Source organism: Lygodium microphyllum, unplaced genomic scaffold (assembly GCF_053477565.2).
Source record: "Lygodium microphyllum isolate KBCC unplaced genomic scaffold, Lygodium_microphyllum_v1.1.10 scaffold_31, whole genome shotgun sequence".
NCBI lineage: Eukaryota > Viridiplantae > Streptophyta > Polypodiopsida > Schizaeales > Lygodiaceae > Lygodium > Lygodium microphyllum.
The window spans coordinates 15,796,456-15,811,215 of record NW_028229514.1 but is presented as its reverse complement, the minus strand read 5'-3'; the positions used below and the strand labels follow the sequence as shown (position 1 = coordinate 15,811,215).

Below are 14,760 nucleotides of genomic sequence, written 5' to 3'. Positions count from 1 at the left end.
ATTAAGCTTATTTCACTTTCCCATATGCACACATGGTTGATGTTCACAAAAGTTAACTACCTCCTTATTTGTTTTCAAATAACCTTGTTTGTGTAGTGTAATAGAGTTGCATTACAATCAATAAGTACTTTACTATTTTAGAAGATGCATGCTTGCAAGTGTTAAACTTAGCTATAGAAATCTTTTGAACTTCTTTTAAACATCCTTGATAACTATTTTGTTAGTACGCATGTATGAGTACATATCCCTATATGCACAAATATTTGGAAATGTTATATCTTTAACATCCATACATATGCATGTCTACACACATAAATATGTACGCATGTGTAACTTACACATATATTGCCCATTCCCTCGAGGCGGTTAGTCTAGAATATATGTGTAACTTACACATATATTACCCATTCCCTCGAGGCGGTTAGTCTAGAATATATGTGTGTATCACATGGATTTAAAATAAAGTGCTTTTAAAAATACTATTTTTATACATTTTTTATATATAGAAGGGTGTCATATAAAAGAGTTACTTATAGATTTAATAAATAAGGGTTGTGTTCTATTTTCGAGGGTGCACTTATAAAAAATCATCTATATAACGTGTATTGAAAGGGTAGTAGTAAGTACCCTTTCTCTACATGCTGTAAGGCTATAAAATGACCCTTTTTACTTTACTAAAATTAGGGGTTTTTTCAAACAATAATTGAAAAAAACCGTTTGTAAAAATAATCCTAAAAATGTTACTAAGTAAAATACAAATTCCTTTGAATTCACATGGTACTTTACATTACATGTTCTATTAAGTGAACTCCCTCGGTTTTATTCAAGAAAAATTCATTGATAAGGTTATCTATAAACAAGCCTTGAATGCATGTGATACAGAGGATATATATGTAGTGAATCCCTCAAGCCCATCCTCCACTTGCACATATCTATGCACACGTGTACACACACATAGATAGAGTTATTGAGAAAATTCCTAAACCAAATCAAATATATGTAATATAACATGATAGATAAATGTTTAAGAGATCTTTATGTATATCTTACTATTAACTTGTGAAATAAAAACTTAAGACTAAGCAAAATAAGAACTTGATATGTGTAATTTGAGTAACTTATTTCTTAAGATCTAGGGCCAAATTTCTCTATTATTTTAGCACCTTTATAACTATTCCTATGTAAATTTCCCGTGTGGTTATTATATCTGAACTAAGCCTCCACTTTTACCTTGGTAGGCCCTTATGATTACATCACCTTGTTACATTGTAGAATATTGTTACCCATAAGAATAGAACACTTGACCTTGGGTTTAAGCTCACACCTTGTAGTGGCCATTTGCCATAGACGGGCCACGCTCATGAAAACATGTTTTGTATCCGTTTTGGAAAAACATCGTAGACGTTGGAAAACTTCAATAAACTACCCGTGTCACAAGAAAGCCGATGAGAAACGATTAACGACCAAGTCGTAGGCCGGAGCGACTGGAAGCATTCCATGAACGAGTGAAGGACGACTTCATATGTATTTTACATAAGATAAATACTTTTTGCATACAACTTACTTGAAACGTAGAGTCTCTTATTTTAATGTTATGCAGGCCGGATAAAACCTGCTGTGCGACGAAAAACCTCCCCGCGTGATTGGATCCACAAGAGCATGAAAGACCTGGTAAACAAGCTCATGACCTGGTATACGGACGATTATCCACGCATCTAGCTCGTACTACTTATATGGAATCGAAGGCTCCCTCTTCCCACCATTCGATCACCCGCGCAGCAGTTGTTCATTCCTAGACGTTAGAAACCCCCATTTGTGCTTGCTGAAAAGCGTGATCTGTTTATAAAGTATTCGCTGATCGGAAGAGGTTAACTAGATAGTAGAGAACCATTCGGACCCCTGTTTTCTCATATCTACCGTCCTGCACTCACCATACGCAATACTGTATCCATGGCATCATCACTAAAGCTTGCTATGCTAATTGTAGCTATCACGTTGGCGCAGCAGCTCGTCGACCCGATAACTCGCACTGAGGCGGCGGATGAGGACCCCTTGCAGGACTTCTGCGTGGCTGATCAGTGGGCGCAGGCGGCCGGAATCACAACCGTGAACGGTCTGCTGTGCAAGAATCCCCAACAAGTGGAGGCCAAGGACTTCGCCTCTCCTCTGCTTCGCCAGCAAGGCCAGTTTAACAAGGCGCTCGGCTCCGCTGTGCAGCTGGCGTCGGCCCTCACCTTCCCTGGACTCAACACCCAAGGCCTGTCCGTGGCCCGCATCGACTTCGCGCCCAATGGTGGGCTTAACCCTCCACACGTCCACCCGCGTGCCACCGAGGTTCTCTTCCTTGCCGAGGGCACGCTTGTGGTAGGCTTCGTCTCCACCACCAACAACACCCTCTTCAAGCAGACCCTGTACAAGGGCGATCTCTTCGTCTTTCCCCGCGGCCTCGTCCACTTCCAGATCAACCCGGATAAGAAGAAGCCTGCCCTCGCTATCTCCGCGCTCAACAGCCAGAACCCGGGCACCTCCCAGGTCGCCCCCGCTCTGTTCGCCGCCAAGCCTCCGCTGCCCGAGGACGTGCTCCAGACCGCCTTCGCCATCGACAAGGATGAGGTTTATAGCCTCATTAAAAGCGTCGCCACCACACTGCCGTGATCATGTTAATTCGTGTCACACCCTCTCGACACCGTTGCTACACAGTCGAGGTTTACAACCTCATTAAGAGTCGCTACCACACTTTTGGAAATCATGAAAAGTAATCCATCGATCGAGAGGTCACAAAAACATCGTGACATATGTCGCACTATGTTAACACATTATTGCTATACAAATCAATATGCTATTGTTGCCATTACCTTTCTTCAATACTGTGCCTTATTTTTACACACAACACTTACAAATTTGAGAATCATAAAAAATAAACCATCAAGAAGTCACAAAAATATGAGGTTTCATGTTCCATGATTCCTAAGTTTGTTTATGAAAAAATTTATCGAAATAGGAAGCACTAATATAGTTATCATAAATATCATAATAATCACTATTATTACAACCTTATGGAATTTTTAAACTTCCCTACTACTACTATCGCTATTGCTACTACTACCACTACTATCATTGTGATTACTACTTTGATTTCTCCTTCTGCTTTGCTACTATTAGTATTATTTTTGCTACTCGAAGTCTCTGTTTCTTTTCAAACCTCTTCTTGTTCTTGATCCTAGCAGTCTTCAGCTTTTTCAAGGCTGCCTCAATGTCTTCATGCCTTCTTTCTAATTGTCTAATGGACAGGGTCAGCAACTCTTCTCTATTCAAACCCTCTTTCCATGGTAGAGCACTCCAGGCCAAGTAGCAATAGTCTCCTCAATAGGCATGATTGGTTGTTGTCCATACATTAATTCAGTAGGCATATGCCCTGTAATTACACTATGAGTGGTCCTATGAACCCACAAAGCAAAGGGTAACAATCTTGGCGACTCTTTCATCTTGCCCTTGCATGACTTTGCTAATGCTTTAATCATAGGTTGATGATCTCTTTCACTTTTGCCATTTTCTTTAGGATTATATGCTGAAGTCAAAGCCATCTTGATACCCAATTGTGAAAATAAGTGACGAGTTTGCATCCAATTCTCCTCTATCTTCAACCACATTGCCAACACAACCATACCTGCAAAAAGACTTCTTCCAATAAGAATCTGCAAACTACTTGAGTAGTCTTTGTACTTGAGTAGTTGATTATATGCCTCCATAAATATCAGTCTTTCAAGAAAAATCCATAAGCTTTTCTTTTAATCCTTTTGAATTCAGCTTTAGATCACTCATCCTTGTTTGTCATGAGGCTAAGATATTGGCCTCTATTTTTAGCCAATCATCCTCATACAACTCTTCCAAAAATCGTGTTCTCAATGAAGCATAACATTGATGATGGTTTCTCTCTATTGCCCATCTCTTCTTCATGGATGTAATTTCTTTTCTTACTTCTGAAATCCCTATTACAAGAGTTGTACCTGCAGTAACAACATACTCATTCCCTGTTGTCATAAAGCCATTTTCAACACCTATCACATCATCCTCTTCATCTTCAAACCTCGCTCATGAAAGCATGTCAACCATGGGGTTATCTCTACCTGCAATATGCTAAAAATTATGATTAAGTGACTTTATATATGCAATCAACTGTGTAACATGGCAATATCAGAAGTTCAGCAATCTACCATCATGCTCAATAGAGGTAGACAATTAGTCTCTACCACTACACGTGCTTCCATAAAATAACCCCTATCACAATTAAGGGTTGTCAGAACACCCCAAAGCTCTCTTTTGACCTGAGAATACCGCCATTGCCATTCACTGAGGACCTTTTCTCCAAACCAAATGGCATACCTATTCCCATCAGCATAATCCTAACCCACTTCCCAACCAATGCCAATTGGGCTTGTATCCATGGTGAGAATAATAGGCTACCCATTCTCATAAATTTCTCTCTTTAGTGTTGGAGTTGAAATCAATAAGCTTTTTAACTTCTAAACTACTTTCGTATGATGTTTACTCTACCAAAACTTTTTCCCTTTTCTCAAGAGTTGATATAAACTTTCAGCCACATGAGGAAAATGTGGAATCCATATTAAGTAAAAGATGCATGCACCCAAAAATATTCTCACCTCGAATAAATTTGAACATGTCTCTCTCATCCTACTTATGGCTTCAATCTTTACTGGTGAGGGATTTCTCCCATACAGTCCATATATGTGCCCAACAACTAATACTTCCTCTATTCCAAAAGTAGACTTTTCTCTAGATAGAGTTAAATGCACTTCTTCACGATGGCTCAAAATCATGTCACAATCAATAATATGATCAGCCACACACGTTCTACATCCTTGATCATTCAACTCTTCATTCTTCTTGGTCGATTGAGAAATATGCTCCCTCAAAACTTTATGCATAGCATTCACTATATGAACCACTCAATTGGTTGCTCCATGTGGAAGCATACACATCCTAATAACCAATCCAAGCAGTGTCTTCATGGTGGTGATATTCTGGCTTTCCAATGCAAGCTGGAACTGATCATATCCTGAATATAAATCTTCCATAGAGTAAATTTCCTTGCCTGCAAATTCATCCACTATCGGGCCCGATTCAACATTCCTTATGGTGAACTTATTAACTGGTTGTAGATCTTGTATAAACCTCAAAGAACCATTCTTCTTTGGAACAGTAAACCACTGATTTGAATATGGAGCTAAAGAGGGCTCCAAAATCCACATCATGATCTTGTCGTTCAGAAGCTCAAGTAGCTTAGACAAATATTTCCGAGGTACTAGAATAAGCTTTAAATTCCATGGCAGATGAGGTACTGCAAAGATCACCAAAGGTGCAACTATGATCAACACATCCAATTTCATTTGGTTGAAATGCAAAGGATTTCCCATGCCTTGCCAACATCTCTAAGAAAGAAGCTATTTCTGCAGGCAAAAGAAAGCTTGTATCACCAATTTTCAACTTTTGCAAAGTTTCAACTGTAAATTTATGTCCTACTCCATGTGGATCCCGTAAACTAGAATGTCGAGTCACTTTTTCAGCCAACCCATCACTTTTAGGTGGTAAAGGCAAATCCATAGGCTTAACCTTCTTTGCAACTATTTTGTACTTTATGTCCACCCTTGCTTCAATCCTATTTTGTAACCCATATTGCAGCCCATAACATTCATGCTCAGCAAACTCTTGAATGACTTCATACATCTCTAAAGTGTCGACAGAAGTAACCTCTTTTTCTGTCATATTTTTAGCATTAATTGCTACATAAATTTTAGCCACCGTATCAACATCAACCACACCTGAAACTAACCTTTAAATACCTTCATTTGCAGTCATCAAACCATATGTCTTCAGTTCTTTTTCAACCCATCCTATATATTTCTTTTCAACCCTGCACATGGCTGAAATATTCTTAAAACTGCCAAGACTACATATTGTCCATTCCTGCAATCCAGACACAAAAACAGTTTTCCCCTTTCTTGGAGGCATAATTATCTTCTTAGATGCATTGCCATACACTACAAGAGAAAGGCCCTATAAACGCGCACTGTACACGCGAAAAAGCGGGCGCATTTATAAGCGTGTGTATCAGTGTGTCTATTCACGCTAGTATACAGAACGTGTCTATATATCCGCGTTTATAAACGCGCTTATAGATGCGAAAATAAACACACATATTTTTCATTTCTCATAAAGTCCCTGAATATGACCAAACCTCTCATATGGTCCGACTTTACTTCTTAACAGTAAAACCTTAAATTTAAAATTTTAAGAAAATTTATGCTTGAAAAACCTTAAATTTAAAATTTTTAAAAATATTTAATTAAAAAAATTAAATTAAAAAGTTTAATGAGAGAGAGAGACTTTTGATTTAAAGAGAAGTTTTATTTAATTAAAGGAGAGAGTAAGAGAGAGAACCTAGGCCCTACAAATAAGAGAGAGAGGGGGAAGGAATTTAATTTAAAAGGGAGGGAGAAAAGAAAGAGAGAGAGGGGGTCTTAATTCTTAAAATTTAGGTGTGAATTGACCCCCAAATCCTCAAAACACCTCAAATGAGCTTCAAATTACATGAACATGTTGCAAATTCGTAGTGGTATAGAAAGTTTCCAATGAGTTAATTTATCGTTAAGATTCCCGAATACGTAAATTGTTGACACCGATGATTCGTGATGTTACTATCTATATTGCTGCCCCACCGATGATTCATCATGTCACTATATTGTGTTTGTTACAAGCAATTTCTGCTATATTTGCGCATCGTATCCCAAAAATCAAAATGCTTTGGGATTGTCCAAAGATTACATGTCCTTTCTGTCTCTCTTTCTCTTCCGTTGATATGATGTGTGTGTGTGTGTCTCTCTCTCTCTCTCTCGTTGATATGATGTGGACAGGCTAATGCCTAGGGTTCTCAGATGATGTGACTTATGCATATAACATTATTTTTAGTGTCGACACGATGGAGCCCTAGGGTTATTCATGGATCCGACTTGATTTTTCCACCTGCATGCTATTGCGTCGCTTGAATGCAACGACGAGGACATCCACAGGATCTACTCTCCTGGATACGCTCTCTTTACTATCTTAGAAATCAGGGTTCCGAGGAGGTATTTCCATCGGATCGTTAATCGATAAGATGGGCCAGAAAAGCAGTGGACTCGGCGAGACTTACTATGAAATGCCAGCTCCCATGATGAGTCCCACCATCAGTTATTGCAGATACATACATAAATTATTGGAAACCATATTCATCATTGCTTTAGTTCAGAAGTTTGGCTCCTCGACGTCGTTTCTTTGGTCTTCTCTCTCTCTCTCTCTCTCTCTCTTTCTCTCTCTGAGAGCTATCATCTCTCTCTCACACACACACACAGAGGTTGCAGCTATCATGCCATGTTATGTTACTTTCTCCTTCTCTCTCTCTCTCTCTCTCTCTCTCTCTCTCTCTCTCTCTCTCAATTTCGTTCTGTTATCACTCGATGCAAATCAACGCGGTATCGAGACCAGAGAGCTCCCCAACGATAATCGCCTTACCCGAAGCGACTGCACCACAGTCTCTCTTCTTACTCGCTGCCTAATCCTAATCGTAATTGTACTCTACTGCAGGATCAACGCTCTGTGTGAGTTATAATAATTCCAATATCCCTTGGTTATCCTCTATTTAATGCAAAACAATCTTTCGTGCGCCGAGCTGATCAATTCTAAGCATAATGGAAGAGGGTTGACGATCAGCTGGGCATATTTACAGCCTGATTATGATGGAAGGACTCTGTGCACAATGTAATTAAGGGAGTTTTGGTGTAATTATCGTATTTGTATTGCAGCAGCCATGGCGATGAAGAGATGCGCCATCGAGGATTTCAGCCAGCCTAGAGCAAATGACATCAAACAGTTAAGCTCTCTCTCTCTCTCTCCATTGTCGCAGATAACACTCTTATAATCCTTATTTCCAAGCTCTCTCTCTCTCTCTCTCCACTATCGCAGATAACACTCTTATAATCCTAATTTCCAAGTTCTCTCTCTCTCTCTCTCTGTTTCTTGTTCCAGATAATAGCCTCTCGAGTCCTACTACGTTCCATGATCACAGAGTATTAGTACATTCCATGATGTATTTTGCATGTATGCAATAAATCTTATGGCATGTTATCTGCTGGCAACTGGTTTGGCTACAAGAGTTTTTAAGCTCAGTTTTATGCACAAGGACGTTATCGTAATATGGTATCTCGACAAGATATCCCATTGTTTTCTAATTCCAACAAAGTCCGAAGGTTCTTGTAAAACCTATTTGCAAATGTGCGTTTGGATAAGTTACACGTTCAAATCTCTGCCAACACAATACAAAACAATCTATGTTTGGAGATAAAATGTTTATTTACTTGCAGGTTAACACATTTTATGCTTGACAAGGAGAAATGCCTCTTAACAGCTAGTATTTGTTTGAATACTTTACCAACTTTACTTCTTTCTAAGTATTACAAATATACATCCAATCATTCAAAGCTAATTATATATGTGTGATTTCATGCCCTATATACATCCAATCATGCCCTATACAAATGTGATTGGATAGGGCATGATTGGATGTATATACAACATAATTACACCTGGATCATAAGGACATGATATACATGTATATACGACATGATATACATGTATAGGACATACATGTATATCATCCAATCATTCAAAAGCTAGCTAATTATATATGTGTGATTTCATGCCCTATATACATCCAATCATGCCCTATACAAATGTGATTGGATAGGGCATGATTGGATGTATATACGACATAATTACACCTGGATCATAAGGACACGATATACATGTATAGGATCATACGGACATGATATACATGTATATACGACATGATATACATGTATAGAGCATACATGTATAGGACATAATATACATTACCAACTTTACTTCTTTTTGAGTATTACAAATATACATCCAATCATTCAAAGCTAATTATATATATGTGATTTCATACCCTATATACATCCAATCATGCCCTATACAAATGTGATTGGATAGGGCATGATGATTGGATGTATATACGATATAATTATCAGAGAAGTGATTGATAGAGGCACATGTTACATCTATTGTGCACTTAACCTAGCCATGTCTAAAACTTATAGATCAAAGGTTGACTTGTGCATTTGCAATATATATATATATATGTATAGAGAGAGAGAGAGAACTTATCAATACACTCACATGTCTCATTTGTTGTGCACTTAACCTAGCCATGCATGCCAATTCATAGCATGAGTAGATTGATGTAAATCAGTTGGCTTGTTTGTGCATGTGCAAGCTATTCCAATCATGTCAAGGTGCACTTATAGCTCACATATAATTTTAGATAAGGTAGACCACATGTAGCCAATGTGCACATGTCCTCTTTTCATAATCTTTAGCAAGTGTGTCCACTTGTTGGTGACTAAAATAGATCACTGTAAGGATACTTTGCAATACCAACAAGCCAACTACAAATCTCTTATCTATGAAATGTATAAGTAAATTAACTTGGTTAATTTGATGAGGTCAAGTTTTCCTTCCATGGACAGTGTGGTTGGCTATCTACTTCAAGGTTATAGGAACTTGCAGAAGTCAATGGAGCATCCTAAAAATGACAATACTCTAATTACTATATCAAGTCACTTCATGTACATATATTTGATTGATTGATGGATAATATGTCTTTCTCTATCTCTTTCGTATATACCTTCATTGCGTTATCTCTCTCTAGCTAAAAACCATTCGTGCTTTATCCACCTATTGATACTTGCATGCAATTGTAAGTGGGATGGTCTAGTAAGTCACCACATATGTGCCAATTGAGTTGCCAATGTGTTATCTCTTATCCTCAAGCTTTGTTATATATGTCACCACATAGGTCAATTGATTTGCTAGTGTACCATCTCTTATCTCAAGATTTTCTATATATTTCACCAGTATTCTCAATCAAAAACATCATATCAGGCATATCTTACATCAATCAAGCAGATTGGCCAACCCAACATAAATGAAATTGTATGAATAGAAATGTAGATCAAGATCTTAGCTTAAATCAATGATACCTTTTTGCACAATATAAACTATTAGAGTTTAACTACAATATATAATGCCTACAAATAAGAAAGAGGCTTGATTTGTTGGACCACTATGCACATACAATCTATATATGTCATATTCCCTAAATGCATGCATTGATACTTATAACATGGAGGCAAACATTTTGATATTGAAAGACTAGGAAAGTCATGTCATGTTGATCCAAAAATAACCAAAAGCTAGCATCTAATCATTTTAATTGTTCCTGCGCGTTTGTCAGCGTGTGTAATAGGTATTATCTATGCATATACATGCACAATTACACGTGCTTATAGACGCGCTACACAAATATTAAAAAAATTTAAAAAAAGTTGTGGCTTTCTTTTTAAACCTATGCTTTCCTGCGTTTTTTGCGTGTTTTTTGCAGTTCGAGCTCGAAATCACTACTCATGTCTATCTATCAGTTCATGAAGACAATGAGGCAAGGAAATAAGAGTAAAAAGAGGACAGGAGGAAAGAAGAGCCAAAGAGTAAAGAACAAGAGCCAAACAACAAGGAAGAGAAGAAGATTTAAGCAACTTACCAAGGGAAGGAAGAAGCAGGGCAAGGAGCTTGCAACCTAGCCACGCCACCCGTCGGAACAAGCAAAGAATGTGAGCTATTCTTCTCTCTCTCAATCTTGTTTGCTTTCTCTGTCTGTTTGTCTCTCTCTTCTCTCTCTTTACATGCTATAATCTGTCATCTATGGAGGTTTCTTTACACATTTTTTAACCAAGTTTGAAAAGAAATGGTCCGACTCTGCGCGTCTGTCAGGGCATCTAGATGACAGTGTAGACGCAGGTATAGACGTGGAAATAGACATGCTAACAGACGCACACAGAGACGCAGATATAGACGCAGCATGTAATATGTTTTATCTACACACGGTAATATGATTTTTCTTATGTAGATGTGGAATCTTAGATCCTCCAGCATTGATCTTGAGTTGGAACACATGAACACTACAAGAGAAACGAGGCATAGACACGCATGTTAGACGCGCAAAGTCGGGCACGTCTATCATTGCATCTATATGTGCGTGTAAAAGTGCGTGTAAATAGACGCGAATTTTGCGTCTATATATCCGCACAAATAGATGCCAATATAGACGCGCCAGTAGATGTGCAATTATTTAACCACCTAAAATTGAAATTAATATAATTAAAAAACCAAAGTTAATAATTATTTAACCACTTGAAATTGATTCTTGAGCATGCACGTGTACGCATGATAAAAACCATAGAATTAAGAATACACATTGAATCATTGAATTAAAAAAATAGAGTTAATAATTACTTTTTCATTGCTCTCTAATGAATGGTAGTTCCTCCAGTTTGACAAGCCTGATATAAGTAATTAGCGGCAAGCGACAGAAACCTTACAATTAGTAGCAAGCGACAGAAACCATACTTCCTTTTTATTATGGAAAATTCAAGCGACAGAAACCATACTTCCTTTTTATTATGGAAAATTCAATTTAGCTTTAAACTTGACTATTGATTCTTGAGTATGCACGTGTGCGCATGATAAAAACCATAGAATTAAGAATACACATTGAATCATTAAGCAAATTAAGTATGTTACAATGAATGATCCGTCTCATCTTCAATGAGATCAGCCCTTGCTAAACTATCTACTTCTAGGTCTATGTTACCAAGAGGTAACGAAACAAATAAGTCTATCCCACTATCAGATGTGCTACTATATTGCTCAATAACTTCATCAATATCATCGACAATCACATTATTGTCTTCTTATGTGTTTCCTTGAACATCCTCGTGAGGTTCATCTTGTACTATATCACGCATATCATCCATTATGGTGTCATCATGCACATCATCATTAATTGTTGGATTGTCATCTGCTATCTCCATGTCGGTAATATTACCATATATTGGTTTTGAACGATTAGATATAGGGATGACATACCACCATCGGTTATTGTTTACCATTGGATGATACACAACCTGTATTTGAAAAACAAAAGCAAAAAACTCAAGTACTTATTATATTGTGTATATGTATCACATGTATACATATAAAAAAATTAGCCTTTGTATATATACATGCTCGCATTGTTGAGGTAGTACTAATGTATCATTCTTGTTTTGGTGAAATTTTGTAGAGTCAATGATTACAAAACCACTTGATTGTGCAATGCTCACCATTTGTTACCACTTCTTTAAACCACTTCACATCCAGTACATATATAAAGAATCGTCTGAAGTCAAGCTTCAAAATATCTTGGATCAAGCCACAATAACCTTCCATGGCACCAGTGGCAGCCTCGAAGTGAGCAAGGACACCACAATCTTGGGTATTTCTCTTTTTATCTATACGTTGAGTTCAAAGATGTTTACCCTCACACCAAAGTGCATTGAATAATGTGCACTAGTAGTAAAAGATAAAAGATCAAACATGTCAATTATTTATATAAAATAAAACTTATAGAAAGAAACTAATTGATAGTATGTCTCACCTTTGATAAGCAACCTCGTGTGTATTCCCACTCTTCTTGAGATATATTAATTTCCTCCTCTTTTTCCATTCTCTCCATTTCCTCATGTAACCAATCTATATCAATATGACGTGGGAGCACATTTAGATGATCTGGAAATGAGACATTACGTCCATATCTAGTGCAAAATTCTTGTCTTTCGCTTTTTCTTCTTGCCCTTTCTTCATTATATAGTGTCACCCATTTTCTCATTACATCACTATTGAGCACACAAAAACTATTTAACTTACGAAGTTCTTCTTTTGTTAGCACTTTACTCATTCCTTTTCCTTGAGGTACTGTAGAGGTCATCCTCAAGTCTTCATTATCTTTCCATAGTCATGGTTGCGAGGGATCCACTTCAGCAAGATATTCAGAGATATAAATAAGGGATGATTGCACTAACCAACCCTCAACCATGCTTCTCTCAGTCCGTGCTTTTTGCCTCACAAAAGCTTTTAATGTTTTCATGAAGCACTCAAGAAAAAACATCCACCTTACATGAACTGCCCCACAAAGTGCAATATCATCAATCAAATGTAGGAGTAAATGTAATTGAGTAGTCAAAATGGATCGAGGAAAAATTTCCTCCACCAAACAAACCACCTCAATAGATAATACTCGAGCATCTTGCAATTTGTTTGGATCAATTTTCTTCTAGCTCACATATCTGTCAAGATGTATTTGAGAATTGTTTATTTTTGTGTAGAAATTCAAAGATATATAATGAAAAAATACAATGTATACACATCTCACAAGCTCTCCCATCTTGTAAATGATATCACGTACATCTTTGGAGGCACAATGGGATATGCTAGTAGGAAGTATGAACTGAATGTAAACAATATTCATAGATGCAAATGATTAGTTGAGGAAAAAGTCATCATACCCCAAAGTTTACACATAGTTACGCCACTAATTACTATATTCATGGTTAGAGATACCCTTACTTGAATCATTTTGTGCCAATCCTGGGACTTCAAACCAGATAGTTGCTGCACACCTCTTTTCTTTTTCTTTATTAAGGCTCCCTTGAGATATCTCATACATCTTGTGGGTGTTCGAAAGCTATATATTTGTTCCTTCACTATTTTTTCCTCGTTCTTTGACAATATCCAAGGTGCATGGGGTACCTCAATCTTTCCTCTGGGTCCAATTCGTGGCCAGGCTCGTCTCATGCGACCAATGTTACGTAAATCCTCCCTTACATTAACTGAATCGCGAGCCCCTATCAAGTGATCCCATAATGTAGATACAACATTTTTGAATATGTGCATGGGGTCCAACATGTGATTGATCTTGAGTTCAGTCTAGTACGGAAGACAAAAGAATATAGAGAACCTAACAAACAAACAATATATTATGTAAACATTTCATCATGCTAAATACTTTAAAGTCAATCGAGAGAAATGCACTTCTTACCGACTCATGCCATGTGGAGGGTGGCTGTCGGCATTAATCCATCTCTCCTTCCAATCTCGAATGGTTAGAGATTGTGGAGTCATTCCATTAGTAGGGAGAACATATTTGGGATGGTCAGTAGGACGAAATCGATGATGATTATCGTAGATAACCTTCTTTAAACCTAAAAAAACAAGTGAATTAATAAAATGCAATTGATTCAAGTCTTGAATTTCAAATATAGAGTTATATACATGTACCTAAACACTCTCCGTATGTTGGAAAGTCATGCATGGTCCACAACAACATGGCCTTCAATGTGAAATCTCTAGAGGATGCAGATGCACTTGTATCTTACACCTCAATACCTTCCCATAACATTTCTAACTCTTCAATCAAAGGCTCTAAGTAAATGTCCATGTTTTTTACCTTGTGCTTTTCAAGAATGAGAAGGGACAACATCACATGTCCCTTTTTAATTGCCATGGATGGAGGAATATTATAGTTCATCAATACCATTGGCCATACACTGTATGATGTGCTTTTGATGCCAAATGGATTGATTCCATCCATACCTAAACCAAATCTCAAATTTCTTGGCTCTTCTTTGAAAACGGGCCACAAATTATCTATATGTTGCCATGAGTGTATGGCTGTAGGGATCCTCTATTTTCCATCACTTGAACGATGACTAGCATGCCATGACATGAACTTTCCAATAGACTTACACT

General features: G+C 37.5%; 1 pseudogene; it reads left to right on the top strand.

Moving 5' to 3' along the window:
• Positions 1-1,778: 1,778 nt before the first annotated feature.
• LOC148009351 (germin-like protein 8-2 pseudogene) lies at positions 1,779-2,846 on the top strand (annotated as a pseudogene).
• The last annotated feature ends 11,914 nt before the right edge of the window (positions 2,847-14,760 follow it).